Source organism: Gymnoscopelus braueri (assembly GCF_963280865.1).
Source record: "Gymnoscopelus braueri genome assembly, chromosome: 16".
NCBI lineage: Eukaryota > Metazoa > Chordata > Actinopteri > Myctophiformes > Myctophidae > Gymnoscopelus > Gymnoscopelus braueri.
In genome coordinates, this window is record NC_137616.1 from 6,123,380 (window position 1) to 6,141,062 (window position 17,683).

The following is a 17,683-nucleotide window of genomic DNA, read 5'->3' on the forward strand; positions in this document are numbered from 1 at the left end:
CCACAAACATATACCAATTGGAATGGCATATGAGAAATCCGACTGATATAGTGGTCACATGACTTCAGAGATAATGTGTACTGATTTGTGTGAGATTTGGACAAAGGTTGTCGGAGTGTTGAGAAAACACAAAATGGTGGAAAATCTAATTGGCAAAATGTGTTGAAGCCTATATGGGGAGTTGCATCATGATCCAAGGAAGCCAAGGGGAAAAGATTTTAATTGAGCGACCTATGGCTCAACAGTTATAGGCCAAAATGTGATGAGTTTGTTATAGTGCCACCATGAGACTGATGTGTCCTTGGTCTACTGTTGCATTGAATGCTGCATTCATGATTTGTGAACTTTTGTGCTAAACGGGGTGGTTGTGTGTGTGTGTGTGTGTGTGTGTGTGTGTGTGTGTGTGTGTGTGTGTGTGTGTGTGTGTGTGTGTGTGTGTGTGTGTGTGTGTGTGTGTGTTTGAGAGAGAGAGAGATCTTTATTCAATGAATCTTGGATAATGGGTCAATCAGATTAATCAATCTAGTAGATTATTTAAAAATCGACTTCTGTCCAAGCAGGCCTATTCTCTTCATCGTTTACTGGTATCCAAACAATGTCACTGTATGACGGTTTGTGTAAAAGCAGTGTACTGATCACCATGGACTTACGTTTTAAAAAGTCGTCTCTGTTTGAGCTCCCTCGAGGGACTGGTGGTGGACGACGTGCATCCTGTTGAACACAGTCATGTTATTTCATATCAACAGTATGTACAGTATGGTATTGTACAGTATGAGCTCTATTGAACAACATTATGCCTTGGAAAGAGGGTAAGATGAGAGAAAGAAAGCAATGAAAAAAGCTTTCAGACAGACAGACAGACAGACAGACAGACAGACAGTATTACAATAATGTATCATTGCAATTGCAATACCGCGAAACATCTTTCTCATAAATAAGTGTCAGCCCATAGAAAAGGCTAACATCACTGTAATAAAGTGAGTGAATGAGCTTAGAATGCATCATGTATTGTTTACCAGCTCCTTTTGCACTTGGTGGACGGCATCATTAATCCCATGCTTCTGCTCCGTATACAGGACTTCAGTCTCATCAGTGCAAACTAGGAACAACACAGACACAAAGTTGATTCAGTTGCTAACGACACAGTAATTTAACTCATCTCTCTGTTTTTCCCATACTCTTTTTACATAAATGCTATACTGAGAATGTTGTCTGTATTGCTTTCAGCGAGCACACGGTTTCTGCTCTTTTCTACTTTATTATTTTCTCTTACATTCTGTTCTGTTCAGCGTCTGTACATTTTTCTCCCATTGGTGATCAGTTCACCAGTATCTCTACAGGTGGGAGATATAAAACTATTCAACTTTCCAAGTGATGGTTGTTGCAGGGCAGTCTCCTTACCTGTAAAAGAGGGTCTTTGGTCTGGATTTTGGTTCCAGCACCTCTTCATGAGATTTAACAGCTCCTTCAGCCCTGGGGCCTTCATTCTTTCAACTTCATTTAGGGATGGCCTTTTTCCCTTAAGGGCATCAAAGTTTACATATGTGTGGCCAGTATCTGAGAGAGTGGAGGGGAAGATAGATGATTGTAAAGGATGGGAATTGTAATACATACGTAGGAGAACGGGTGCTTGTCAACTAATGTGTTTCTAATTATTCTTATTGTTGAATTCCAATTTGGTGGACACAGAGATTGATGGAGAGAGAACGGAAAATTAAGACAACAGCAAGAAAATTATTAAGAAGACGAGAGAGAGAATTACTCACTTAAAATGCTCCACACCAGTATCCCGTAACTAAAGTAGAAAGAGACATTGATCAGCAATTAGCGTACATTAGTCCATACCCGTGGGGGGGATATTTCGAGCTCGCTTGGCCATCCCACAGCTGGGCAGCCGTAACCATGGCGACATTCTTTTACACAAAAACGCTAATGAACAGCTGAGATTTGGTGAAATCGAAAAGCGGGCTTCGCTGTTCCGTGCACATGGTAATGGTCAATGTCTGTGTTCAATTGCTCCAGCCACTGAGGAGAACCGGGCAGAACAGTTTTGGTCTCACCACATTTTGGTCTCACCGGAGGTTTGCGGAATTATAGGAGGATATCCACATACCACACATGGAACAGATGGCATTAGCAACAAATTAGTCAGTGTTATTGTTTGCCAAATAAGAACACTTATACAAATAACTCAATAGTAATAAAAAAACTTCCTACATACAGTACTGTATGTTGTTTTTGTGTTTAGTTTGACATAAGTAGCTACATCTATCTACATCCATCTACTTTTTGTAAAAGAAAACATCTAATGAAACATAAATGGCAACAGGACTACAGCTGAGCAGCAGTCAATGCATTATGTTGGATATTCACAGGGCTTTGCAGTGACACACAGCTGACTTGTTGAATTCCAGTCACACATAAAATGGCACAGGGAATGATGAATAGGCCTACCTGTAGACATCCCATTTACATGATGCCAGTTTCTCTGGAGGTGCGAAGAAGGGCGTTTTCACCCCCTTGTTACGAGGATTCGTCGTACAGTTGGCAAACCTGGCGATGCCAAAGTCAGTGATCTAGATGAATAAGAGAGGAGAACGGAGAGGGAAAAAATGAACAGAGGAAGGGAGGGAGGAGGAGAGAGAGAGAGAGAGAGAGAGAGAGAGAGAGAGAGAGAGAGAGAGAGAGAGAGAGAGAGAGAGAGACAGAGACAGAGACAGAGACAGAGAGAGAAGGGGAAGGAGGAATAGACAGAGGGGAAGGAGAGACGAACAGAAGGCAAATTATTCTGACTGAGTCACTTATGCATAACAACTGAGGGACTGTTCACATGCGTTTTTTGCCGAAACAGAACGTGATTTCTGAGCCAGAGTCAGAAACCAATACGGAGTCGGACTTGCAAGGCACACCGTTGCTCCCATCCCCACCAAACTTGGCACAAACTAAAATGTCAGTTAGCGACACCCACAGTCATAATACTAGAGGGAGCGTTAACAACAATTTGGTACCTCCCACCCATAAAACAAACATGGGCAAATTCTCCTTCTACAGCACTGCCACCCAGGATTGGAATAGTCTAACCCCATCCCTCAAAAAATGCAGTTCGCTGGGCTCATTTAAAACAGCCTTAAAAACGCACCTTTCAGGAGGCCAAAAGAGGAGGTAGTACCGTTTTCCCGTTAGACCCCCCCCCCTTTTTTTGTACATAATGTTTTTTTTTCTCTGCGTTTTTTTTTTTTTTTTACATATAGCGTTATTTGTTTCTGTATTATCGTGTTGTTTTTTAACTGTTTGGTTGCTACTATATATGTCTATGAATTGAATACCAAGAACCCCAATGGAAACAAGACCGCAAGGACTTTTTTGGACGGACCTTTTACAAAGTATTATAAATGTAATTGTGCTGTTTAAATTTTTTGCCTAATAAAATATTCAATCAATCAAACACCGTTCAGGATTCTAGCATGACAGTATTCACACCAGAGGCCACGTTGTACAACCCAGCTTACTATGTCAGGGCCCCACAGGGGCCACATATTCTCAAGGCACACCATTGCTGCAATCCACACCAAACTTGGCACAAAGACTCTCCAATGGTCTTTCATTAGAATAGCCACACCAAAAAAAACTAAATTGCACACACAAATATGGGACACTACAGCAGTGTTTAACACTTCAAATGGCCATAACTCAGTGACCATTGCTGTGATCAGTGAAAAAAATGACTTGTATATTGCAATTGCCTCATAGTTGGATGGTAGACTGGCGTCACAAACATAGCATCATCTAAACCAAGCTTACGCAGTGGATGTCATTTTAACACAAACGTCACATACTGCCTCGATGCGACACATGGAGGTAGGTCAGGCTCATTAAGAGCATGTATGCATATTTTACCACCTAGGCCTAGAGGATTAGTGCAAATTAACTCCAACTGTCTATTGCGTCTATTCATTGACCCTTTCCTGCAGTTCAAGCCGTAATCACAAACCCCCCTCAGACTCAGCCCCTCTCCCTCGTACTAAACTGCTTATGTTCAGTTTCATCACAAAAGAAAGGCTGATGACGTTGACTAAAAAAAGATTATTGGGTACTATAAAAATCTAATTTGCATTTGCTTCATACAAAGAAAACAGAACAGAGATTAGTTTGAACAGTGCCAGAGGTGGGACATGCTTGACCCTCTAATAATCACCCCAAAAAAGTGCCTAGGACTCACCTTGACATTTAGGCCTCTGTCCAGCAGTACGTTCTGAGGCTTCAGGTCCTTGTGGATGAGAGCAGGTGTGAGACTGTGAAGGTAGTTCATACCCAGAGCCACTTGGTGAACCAGTCGAAAGACCAGAGGCAAGGGTGGCATGTGTTTTAGTTTGGCCTGGTGAGGGTTGGGGTAAAACAAAAACATTGAATTCACAATCACAGACACAAATGCAAATGAAGGCTCATTTAAAGCTGTATTCCTTCAATAGAACACTTAACCCATTTTAAACCTCATCTTCGTCTTACAATAAATGCATGAAAACTCTGTACGTTCCTACGTACGTCTGTAGTTCACGTATCTCAAGAACCGTTAGACCGATGGTTGCAACGGTTGCCAACGAGGCAAATAAGGAATGTGTGCCCCACCCTGTTATGTTATACCCCTTGTCAGAGTACCCGCTGTAACCGTCTTTCTGTCCGTCTGTGTCTCTTTTGTGCCCATATAGAAAAGAACTTGTGCAGTGGTAAACATCTGAGAATGTGTGGAGAATATCTGAAAAGTGCAAACTGACTGAAAAGTGGACTTACTAACTAATCAAATGGCAGGTGTGGGGATTTTGACAGGTGTGGGGAATGTGCCAAATCAAGCTTAGGCTGGGGTTGCCATAGCAATCAATTGGCTAATTTTTGTCCTTGTCTGGGGTTTCTGGACAACCGCCTATCCAACCAACTCGACACCGTGCTTTCAACTCCCTCGGTCGTCTGCAACACGTGTCGAATTTGAAGTCGATACGTGAATTACAGATCTACACTCAGTGGCGGAACAACTCAAAGCCGGGCCGGGAGGCACAGAACAGTGATCAGGCCCCCCCTGCGCATCCCGTGCGGGTTTTGGGCGGATTCGGTCACTTTTTGGGGGGCTTTTTGTCACTTTATTTCGGTTTTAGGGTTAGGGTAGGGTTAGGTTAGGGTTATGTTGTTTAATTCTTATTTTTGCCTGATTTTACTGATTTATTATCTGACGGGCCGGGCCCTCCAGGGTCGCGGGCCTGGAGGCGGCCGCCTCCCTGGCCTCCCCGGACGCTCCGCCACTGTCTACACTTACTTACAGAGATGCTGTGCATTTATTGTAAGATTATTATTATTGTTTAAATCATTGAATCGGTAAAGAGTAAAATATTTTACCTGCAAGGAGCCGAGGGATCCTCTCTCCATCACCTCCATGATCAGACCCACGTATATGATGTGGGAGTTGGGCCCGGGTAGGCCCCTGAAGGACCCCAGGACCTTCATGACATAGGGGCTCTCTGCATGTCGCATCAGTTCAGCCTCACGAGCCAAATCCACATTTGCGGACGATCTGAAGATGACACATGATGAGACCCACAAATGTCCAATTAATTTATAATACTTCATCACATGAGCGCCACACAATAGCCTAATATGTATTACCATCTGTTGAGGATACAGTATGGATGAAATCTAGCTGTGTCCATTACTCCATTCCCCATCCCGACGTAGGACAGCGAATAGGATATGTTAATCCAAAGGATGGATATCCCTGCAGTAATCAATAAAGCGCAAGCTGGTCCATAATAATAATCGGATAGTGGCGTTCCAGTATGCCCTGGATTTCAATCAACCCATTGCCATGACAATAAAGGAATTGCTATTGTCTTAAAGATATTTTCCAAAGAACAGCTCAGACATACTATTTTTTTGCATCCAGGAAGCTCTCTTGCTCAACAAGTTTAATGTATCTAAATATCTTCATGAAAATATGATTGCAATTTTCAGTGAAGTGGTAAAAAGCTAGCTGTTCAGCGCAAATTAGCTACATTTCACTCATTGCTATTCAAATGAGGCTGTAAAAAAAACCTGAAGTGTCCAAGAACAAATACAGTGGAATTTAGATGTTAGATTTATCCTTTAAATCCTCATCAGCACCTAGTAACTTTTCCACCTAACCGTCATTACGACATATTTTTAAATATAAACATATATTTCCTATAAATCAGCAGCAGCACTCAGTAACTTTTCCACTCACCCTTTATCAGGACCTAATAGTTTAACGGCCACATCCCATCCCCACTGATTATGTTTGGCCTTGTAGACATCACCAAATGCACCTTTGCCGATCAACTCCCAGCTCGTGTCCAAACTCTCTGCACCAATCACTTCTAGAGCTGCAAGGGGATTCATATCTGAAGAGAGGGAGAGGGGGTGTTAACTCATTTACTGCCAAGAACGACTTTAACGACTTTTTAGGCCCAGACTACCAAGAACGACTAAAACGACTTTTTGAAAAACAAAAATAAATAAGTACATTTAAAAAATATATATTTATATTTTTTTTGTTCGTTTTTCTCACACAGAACCCAAGATATGATGATCTGAAGATTTGCTGCTCCATTCACTTCTTGGTTAACTTATTACTTAAAAATCCTGTATCTTGGCTCCTGTGTACTTATTTTTTTTACTATGTATTTTTGGCTGAGACATGCTATTTTCAAAGGCGTATGAAAGCGAACGTCGCAATGATTATTATTATTTTTTCGGTGGATGCACAGTGAAACTCTCCATGATTAGCAACCATCAGGGGATCGATCATACTGGAGATAAATATTCTGTGACTACTTGAAAAGGTAAGTAAAATAAAAGAAATCACTGGCAGTGGGCAAACGCAGCCAGAAATAAGTCTGGCAGTGAATGACAGCTCATTCATTCAACAATAAAATACATAAAAGGAAAAATAAAATGAATGACTGAATGAATGCATGAAAAAAACTAAAACACTTTTTGTTAAGACATTATATGAATCTATCGCAGTCTATAATGCGTTAAACCACATTTACAATGCATTATAATGCACTTATAAGGCATTACTACACTTGTTATAAATGTTTATAATTATGCATAACAACTTACAAAAAGGTTTAAGTAGTATTATATTAAGACGTATTATAATTTATAACAATATAATTGCTGGTCATAATGCATTATAAACTCAGTGGAACAGCACATTATATTATAACTACCCACTTTACTTAAAGGTTGGGTCTATAATGTATTATAATCACATGTATAATGCATTATGATGAATCATAATGCATGTATTCATAACACTTGTTATAAATGTTTATAATTATGCATATATCAACTTATTACAAGGACACTTTATAACTACCTAAGTTAAGGTAGTTATAATGTGCTGTTCCACTCAGCTTATAATGCATTATGACGAGCACTTAAAATACATTATAAATGTTGTTATAAGTTGTCATGTATGATTATAAACATTTATAACTAGTGTTTTTATGCCTTATGGGTGCAATATAATGCATTATAAATGTGATCATAAGCCAATAATCCAATATTGGAGGTTAATAGGAGACCAATCTTAACAAGAGCAAAACCATTTTTAAAACATTCTCTTTGAACCTGGATCATCAGTAGGCTCATCAGTGATTACACTGTGAGAGTTGTTTGGCTTGATTGATTGATTGATGGATTGATTGATTGATTGAATACTTTAGTTAGAAGTGTTAACATCACGTGGTACAGTAAGATATTAAAAGGATAACACAAAAAAGTCCTATAGGGACATGTGTCCATTTTTGCTGTAAAGTTTCCTTTAAGACACGTCCAAAATTGGGACGCAAGGGTTTAAGTGGTTAAAGGTACCTCAAAGAACCAATGAGAAGTCCCAAGAACCAAAGTAAGTCTTTGAGGATCCATTCTGGTTCATTTTACTTGAGTATTTCCTTTTTCAACACTTTGTGCTTCTACTCCATCTCCATCACAACTATCACACTTTTTTACTCCATGACAATTATTAGACAACTTCAGTTACTAGTTACTTTTCAGACTAAACTGAACTACTATTATTGCAAAATATACATTAACCACTTAAGCCCTATATTTTATACTTCGGTTATTTGAAAATAGCTTGTATATCGGCAATGTAACTCCATCAGTGTTTGCAGATGTGGTAAATGTATGATAATTTTCATATTTGTACGATTTTACACTCTCTACATGTATGATCAATAATGTAGAAAATACCCAAATGCACAATCATTTCACCACGCAAAATAGGTGTATGAATTTACCAAATTCCCTGGATACTCATCCAGGGATTGGCTTTTCACGATATGGATTGAGAAAAAACTACTTGGAGGCATTAATAACACAGATCTCATCTTTGCAGTCCAGTTCAGGCTTAAGAGTGAGGTCCAGGAAGTTGCCACACAGCCTATGTGGTGTGTTTTCCTCAAATGAGGTTGTTTCTTACAATAAATATCAATATTTTGATATGAATATTTTTGGTGAAATTACATATTTAAACCTGTGATGTGTCTTTTTTGTCTGTGTTCGATGGTTTTCTTTAAATTAAGCCTCTAGTAAGATCATTTAACATTTCCCACCTATTGAAATACTGAACACCATCACAATTTTTGTTGGATTTCCTGACAATTCAATTCAATTCAATTCAATTCAGTTCAGTTCAGTTCAGTTCAGTTCAGTTCAATGTGATCGTGTCTCCAGCCCTTACCTGTCACAAGTCCTGATGAATCCAACGTCTTCGTCTGTAGAAATGTATGTAATTGCAATGGATGAAATTGCATTCAAATGTAATTGTTGAATGTGTTGTAGTTGCAGTCAGTCACACAGTGTCAGGCAGGCTTGATACTAAAATGTGTTTCTATTACCTGCTTGTATTAAGAGTCCAGCTGGGCGGACATACATAGAGAGATACAAACAAACTAATGAAGCTCCTCCAGTCTGTGAGTGTGAGTGTGAGTGTGTGTTTTCAGTATGCATTTTCAGTGCTTTATAGCACTTGCAAGTCTCAGCATGGCAGCAAAGCAAATAAAATCCAGTGATTGGATCCTTGGATAATGAGTTGCGTCACTGTCATTGTAAACTGATGCTTGGGTCATTGGGGGATGATTGAATCATCAGATTTGTGTGTGTCTACAGTATCTGTGTCATTAGAATGCAGTATAGGCCATATGTCAGTGACCCCCCCATGAAATTCCTTTAAGTTTCAATCCCGATACATATTTAGTTTGTTATATTAAGTATAGTAGGCTACATTAAGGGTGCTTGCCTGGTCATTCATATACGTAGGCTATACCGGACTGGGCAATGCATCTCAGGATTTTTTTCAAATGTATATTTTTGGAGGCTTTTTCTGCCTTTATTGATAGGATAGTGTGCTGACAGGAAATGGGGAGAGAGATGGGGGGCTGACACACAGCAAAGGCCACGCTGTCAAGCTGGATTACCAGCATATGCGGTATGCCCCGATCTCAGCATATTCTTAAAAGAGCCGTTGTTGGTGTTTTTGTATCTCCTCGAGGGTACGAATTGAACCAAATGGACCATTGAGTCAATTTGGTTTCATGGTCGAGAGAGAGAAACCAAATACAGCCATACTGTATCTGATGGCACTTTAATAACTATACACTATTAAGCATTCAAATAATACAAAATACTTCATTAACAACTAGAAACTACCTATTAATCACGAGGTTGAGTATCAATACACCGTGTACACGCTCACTAATCATGTCTAAATCTAAATGTCTAAATGTACAAATAGGCACTTATTCATGCTCAAACTCGTGATTTAAGGTAATTACTAGTCATTAGTTAAGTATTTTGTGTGAGCCCATCTACAGTCAGGAATATCTATGCCTTATAAAGCATTTACAAATTAGATTAACAGTCATATAGAACTTTTCAATACAATCATTAAGCACATTAAAGATGTGGTTATTAATCGGGAATTAAAAATTTATTATAACTGAGTTTACTGCTGCTTAATGTATGAATAATGCAATGCAAATGATGGATTAAGTACACTATTCACTATGCTTAACCTTAAATAGTGTATAGTTGGAACGTGTAACTGTGTTTACTAATGCTTAATGTATGAATAATGCTTTACAAACGATGAATTCATGATGAAACTAAAGCTTAATGCTTAATAGTGTAAAATTATCTTCAAGTGTTACCCAATATCTTAATGGAAATGTTATGATTTACAATGTTTTCATTGAACAAGTTTTGGTCAACAGGGGAGTGAGAGGTGTGCTTTTATACGTCTTATAAGCCATTGGTTCTCAAAGTGGGGTCCGGCAGGGACCCCCAGGGGTCCTTGAGAGAGTTCCAGGGGGTCCCCAGCTTTGATGGATTGTCTATCGATGCATTTCTATCTCTGGCAGTTTGACATGCCTTAGTCAAGTTAATGCATGTCAAACTGCAAGGTCCTTGAAATTAAAATGGTTGAGAATCACTGCTAGCCGTAAAAATCTTCTCTTATGGGGGTTCCTGGCATATCTTTTTAAATGAGGGTCCGCAGGCTAATAAGTGTCAATTTGGCCACATGAAAACGTTTGACAAGTACTTGGAATGTAGGAGTTGAGGCATTACATTTAATTTGACTCGGTTCCAAAATTAATATTGTGAAAATATCAGAGCTACAAGGTCAAATGAGATTGTAGATAAGCTTTCTTATTATTATTTGACAATTTGGCTAATCCTTGACCAGTTTTCATAATATAGTTTGTTGATTTGTTCTTAAAAGTCATTAAATTGTAAATTCTCTGTCATAAAGGGACCCCCGCAAAATCATTTGGTGACGCGCCTGCGGGTCCCGACCCACAGGTTGAGAACCACTGTAGTAGGATATGCCTCCCTTTTTATGTAAAATTTTCTTATTTCTGTTTGGAGAGTGAGAGGTTGTTGATTAGCAGAACAATAGATGGGGGTTGAGCCACTGAGTATGTGAGAGACGAGCTTGCCGTGTTGGACAACAACACCATGGCATTTGTATTGTAGCCTAGAATGCCATGTCGGCTCATAATAAGTGTCTTTGGGCTTGTTTTTCTGTAAATTTGCTTGTAAATATTGGTAGATTGCGGGTTGCGTTTTTATTTTTTTTGGCTTGTTTCTAAAGTGTAGCTGCTTATTTTGGGCTTGTTTGTTTAAATCAGTGGTTCTCAAACATGTGAAGGACCCCCAAATTAATATCGAATTAATTGTCCACGTATCCCCATCTGAAAACATTTTGTGCCAGGAACAAGATATGTGTTGTTAAAATGTTTCCAACATATTCCACATTTCACTTTTTCTTCGAAAATAGTAGATCTATAATCTCACAACGCATCGCATCACGAAGCATTGTGAGCTTGTAGATCTTCTATTTTCAAACAGCCGAAGCATATGGGTTTAAAGTGCTCATGTGGCCTATAGTCACTTCATTTGGGACTTGTTTTCGTGGACTTAAGTTGGATGCTTATCACGCTCGCGATGCGACGCATTTTGAGATCGGCTATTTTCAAATAGCCGATGCATTTGGCAACGCTGCCTGGTATTCTTCATGAATGTTTTTTGTTAAAGTTGCAATGTGACACAGCTCTAGCTCCCCAGATAGCAACATTTGACTGGACTGGATCCGGGCCAGATGTATGCCAAAATCCGGTCCAAATGTGTAAAACTGATCCGGCCCACTGTCTTTTTGCACAATGGGCCGGATCCGGTGTGGAGTCACATTACAGGTCCGGAAGAGTTTCAGGCAAGAGCTGGCCCAGGTTAGCAGAAAACAAGTAAATATCTGGCCCAAATTTGGCACAGATAGGCAACTCAAATCTTAGTCAGACCAGCACTGGGCCAGATGTGGCCCAGATTTGTATAAAAGCCGCTTTCAGATCAAATGTATGCTAATAACGTGTGTCTATTAACAGCAATAATTAAATTAATTAAACGACTTCCTTTTCAGTAAAGTGCCAGTTTATTCAGGACTGAACATGTTGAACAAACACTCTATAGCAATGATTATTATGGGAATATAGAACCATTTAACACTCATTTCAACAAAAAAACAATGCATGTGACACAGCTCAAGATCTGTTTTAATTCCCTTTTAATTGTACACTTTTTATTGTTTCACTATACATCTGCGTTGGCAATGTAAACGTCTTGCAGCGATTACCTCTTAATAGGCGGCGGATGAGCCTGATTTTTGTAAAGGGCAAGGCTAATGTTTGACCAACTATTCCGATTTCAAGTTGTGTGTGCGAGTCCCAAGCAAATATCTAACAAACACTAATATGTCCCGTTTTTCAACATTCACTACAACATTGTCCCAGCTTTTCACCTGAATTAAAATAATAGTTGTTTTCAGTGCTTGCATAGACGTTTATAATGTTCTTTTCATGTAAACATGCTCACCTAATCAATCAGTAAACAAGAACAAATGCACTGCGTGTCTGAATTCAACTGAAAATCCTCATTCGTTGCCTGTATGCAACAAACATGCACATTGATTTAAGGGTCCCGGTTTGAGGCGCTGTATATATGGTCAACCTCCAACAGGATGAAGGACTGACCATTAAAGAAAAATGGAGAGAGAGAGAGATAGAGAGAGAGAGAGAGAGAGAGAGATGTATTCTGTTATGTTTGCTGGGTGCAAAACCTTGTTTTATTTTTACTAAGTGAACATACTTGATTTTTTGACTGTGTGCAAAGCCTCTGTCTGTGTGCACTTTGCACTTTGCTTCCTCTGTTCCTCAACTTACTGTAGGACAATGAATAGTTTGGTGAGTTTCTGCCCACTTAGACTCAGTGTCCCTGTCCCCTAAAAACCTTCTCACAATTAATCAGAACATAAATTCAATGGAGAATTGATTAACTGGCCAAGAGCAATCATGTTCATTGTCCTCAGTTCTTCCTATTCATTCAGGAGGATATGTTAATCACACAATCTTACCACACACACACACACACACACACACACACACACACACACACACACACACACACAAATGTATAGCCTATATGAACACTGAGGATTTTCTGTTGCTGATGACGAGGAATAAAATGTCAAATTCCACTGACATCTCACAGGTAGGCCTATACTACGCTTCATTTGGCTTAGAGGCAGAAAACAAAATCAACTAGAAAAAGTGCTCCTCGGAGCACAGGTCTCCGCCAGGTCAGGTACGTTATTGTGGCCTCCTGGTGGCGCTATAATAGGCCAATGTGAAAAGGGTGGCATTTATTCTTAGGTCGTTCACGGCAATCGGACACTGCATTCATGATTTGAGGCATTTAGTTCCAAAAATGTGTTTTGCTAAATTAGATCTGCTGGTGGCGCTATAACAGGGCAATGTGAAATGGTTGGCATTTATTCCTCGGCCTAGTGGGAATGTGCGTGTAAAATGTCATGAAAATAGCAAGCTGCGTTCATGATTTGAGGCATTTTGTTCAAAACGGACCAATCCTGCAAACTTTGGAAGCCAACTTTAGCCAATCAGGATGGAATATGGGAAATCGGACAGATCCGGGTTGATCACATGACTATAGAGATACTGTGTACAAATTTGCATGACGTTTGGATAAAATCTGTAGGAGTAATGTAAAAAAAATGGGTTTTGCACAAATCGGCCTCCTGGTGGCGCTATAACATGCCCATGTGAAAGATTTGGGGCAGAGGTTCTGAATTGGCATCGAAGCAGTGTGTGTGCACAGTTTCGCAGCGAGCGGGCTAACGGTGCCGGAGATTACCTGGTAACACACGGACAGGACACACACACACACACAGACGGACACACGGACGGACGGACAGGGGGTAAAACATGCCTTCGGCCTGGCGGAGACAACAAAATCTAATATATAACTCGGATTGTGTGTCTGGGAGGAAAATATCCCCAGAAACCTGCAGTGCATGGCAAGCAATCCACGTTGTTAAATACCCACAGTTCAGTTGCTTTTACTTTGAAAAAAATAAGATAATAATATCACCGGTAGCGACAGAGTAAACGATATTTACTTAAAGGGATATTTCACTTTCAAAAAAACTTTTGGTAATTTTATCATCTACTCAGGCTTTTGTGAGCCCCCCCAGACCGTTTTTAAGTTGCTTGATTCAGTATTTAGATATTTGATATTCATTTTATCAGACACGCCCCCTTCCTATAAAAACCCATTTTAACTTCAAACTCCATTTTTAACATGTTACATTCGTCAAAAACACCCGTCCTTGGTTCTGGTGACTCACCCTGCCCTCCTAATACGCGAGGGGGCCGTGTTTTTTCGATAACTTTTTTAATTTTTTTTTAAAAAAAAAATTTGAAAATGAAAATAATTAAATACATTAAAAAAATTAAATAAAATACATGAAAAAGTAATAGAAAAAACACGGCCCCCTCACGTATTAGGAGGGCAGGGTGAGTCAGCAGAACCAAGGACGGGTGTTTTTGATGAATCTAACAGGTTGAAAATGGAGTTTGAAGTTATAATGGGTTTGTATAGGAAGGGGGCGTGTCTGATAAAATGATTATCAAATATCTAAATACTGAATCAAGCAACTTAAAAACGGTCTGGGGGCTCACAAAAGCCTGAGTAGACGATAAAATGACCAAAAGTTTTTTTGAAAGTGAAATATCCCTTTAAGTTACACAGATTAACTTTTCAAAGTAAAATGTATGCCTGCTGTCTGAAGCCGGAGACAGACTCTCCATGTGTCCAGACGCATATCTCATTGAAGAGCATGTATGAAACAGCTGATCGCTGTAGCATGAGCTACAGTAGGTTCCAAAACCCATAGTATGTGACGCATCACCGCCACAAACAGACCCACCCTACACAGGTCTAATAGTGCAGCAGTTAAGCAAACCAATTGTGCATTTTAGGAAAGAAGCATGAAACTTTCAGCATATCATCTACATACCCCAAGGTTTGATTTCAGACGTGGAAGCACTTTCAGATTGACCTCTGGTGACCTTGAGTGGTCATTGACCTCATAATTGCATTTTTGGCACTTTTTGCCCCATTTTTCTCCATTATAATAATATATGCTTGTTAAAATGTCAGTTTTGTTCTAATAAATGAAAAATGAAACCTAATAATCACTCTACAGAAATGGTGATAATTACTATTATGATAGTTCTGTTATGACATTGTTATAACATTAAAAACATCTAGGAGAGAGAGAGCAGCAGCAAAATAAAGAAAAACAAGAAAGAAAGTGCTAATGCATTCAAAGTGCAATATAGGTACAATGCTATTCAAAGGTGCTATTCATCTCATGTTGGTTTTGGTTTTGGGGGCAGTATATGGTGAGCGTTCAGGGTTCTAGTGAGAAGATAAGCTCATATATGGAAGGTATTGTGCTTTTTATGAAAGAAGCATGAAACTTCCTACAGTGTTTCTATATGTCATGAAGTCTGTTTTCAGACGTGGAAGCATTTCTCAATTGACCTCTGAGACTTGTCAGAGGCTGTACACATTTTGGGCTGTCAAACCCATGTTAAAACCAGAAATGTTGTTTCCTGTAAACCTTTATGATTAAAATGTCATATATAGGCTTAGCAGATGAGTTTAAGCTTGATTCCTAAAAGTTGCATATTGGGCAATTTGAGTAATAAGCATAATCAGCAAATTTATCGCTTAATGAGCAAATTACCTGGAAATAGCTAACATTTTGCGTCCAGTTAACTTAGAAAGGTGACTTAAGAGTCAAAGCCCATGTTTGTGATGTGCAGAAATGCATCTATTATCATGGTGAAGTCATGCAACCTTTCCTCATTTGCACAATTTGCATAAAGTATGTAATAATTAGGCCCAAGACCAGGAAAAAGTCTTGTTTTAGCTGGTAGTCAATTTAGAAAGGTGCTCTTAGAGACTAAGTCTATTTTTGAATGTCCAGAAATTAATCTTGCCAAAAAAAAAGCAATTTATCTGGATCCATGTCCATGTATCGATTCTCCACCTTCTCACCTGGATCCTGTGCTCACAACCCTTGTACACCTTGAGAAATCACTGAAAAGCTTTGCCATTAAGTATGAACCCCACACTGGACCTCAAGCGTCATGACATGTATAATCCATTTGAGTGACTGGAAGTGCGATATAAGTCTGTCATCATGCGGGGTGGCAGTGGCTCATGAGGTAGAGCGGCCGCCTTGGAATCCAAAGATTCCAGGTTCCATCCCTGGCTCCTCCTGTCTTTGAGCAAGACACTGAACCCCTACCTGCTCCCAATGAGCAGGTAGGGGTAATGTATTTGTGTTTCCTCTACCATTGGTGTGTGAATGTATGGGTGAATGTGAAGTACATTGTAAAGTGCTTTGAAGAGTCAGGAAGACTAGTAAGGTGCTATTTAAATGCAGTCCATTTACCATCATCGATCCCCGCATGATGCCCACTGGCACTCTGATGTCATTCCCTGGTTGCAGTGGAACATTGATGAACATTTCTGGGATAAAAGCATTGCTTGCGGTGGCATCGCCTTCATTCTCAATGGTAAATCCTAGACAAAATACACTGTGCTTATCGGATGCTTGTGGTTGTCCTCCTCCAAGAACCTGTTAGGATGTGATACTGTCTCCTACCCTGTGAGAAGGGTAAGGTATGTGCTTAAAGTACTCCTAAAAAGTACCATGACTAGTCTCAATACAGTGCTTGGGGAAATTGATGCCACGCACAGTGACCTAAAAGATACCGGTGCAGAGTTCTTCTTCGCATTGTATTGACAGACAAATATGATTCTGCACACAGTATGCATGTTCATCTGCAGGTCATGTTGTGGAAGGATGCAGATCGGATCGAGCCACCTACAGAGGAAAGAGACATCACTACATCCGGGTGGGAGGTTGCTAAAGGAGGGGCTGTCATGCCCACTGTTTACTGCCAGGCAATGGCTCCAGCTGCAGCTGTAGAGCATTGAAGGCATGCAACGAAATAAACTGCAGATACCATTCTGTAAGACTGACTATGTAAGTGTGAAGGAGGAGAGGTCCACTACAACCCATTAAGAAGAAGGGGGGCCATAGCTGTAGAGAGGCCACATGGGAAACAGAAGGTACCAGGTTCGATTCCCAGCCCTGACAATATGTCGGGTGTACATAAGCAAGACCCTTAATCCCTAACGACCTCATGTCTGACCACTTGAGCAGCAATAACCTTACTGAAGCAGAAGTCTGAATTTTGCCATGGTCTAAGATGAAGACAACGAAGATGAGGAGGCTGAAGGGAATAAGGAGAGAGAAGATGAAGAGAGTGAAAAAGACCATTGAGTGTTAGATTATGGTTCCAAGTGTACTCACTCATGCTCATTATGGTACCATTTTTATCTACTCATTCTGTGTCTCAGAGGAGGGCTGTGGACAGTTGCCTTTCATTTTTTTCATTTATTTCTTTATTAATGCGAGAACAATGGCTTCTATTATAGCATGCAAACTTTCCAGGAATATAAAGCCTGCAGTTTATATTAGCTTGGATTCCCCATCGATGTCACTGGTAGTCGTAGACAGGTTTCTGACAGAAATGGTACCATATTATCTCCCACCATATCCTTGAACTACTGCCATCTGATAGGAGGTTTAAGAGCATCGGGCTGGTGAGGGGAGTATAATGCCCAGGATCACTTAGAAAATTGGCACCGGGTGAAAAATAAGGGTTACAAAATCGTG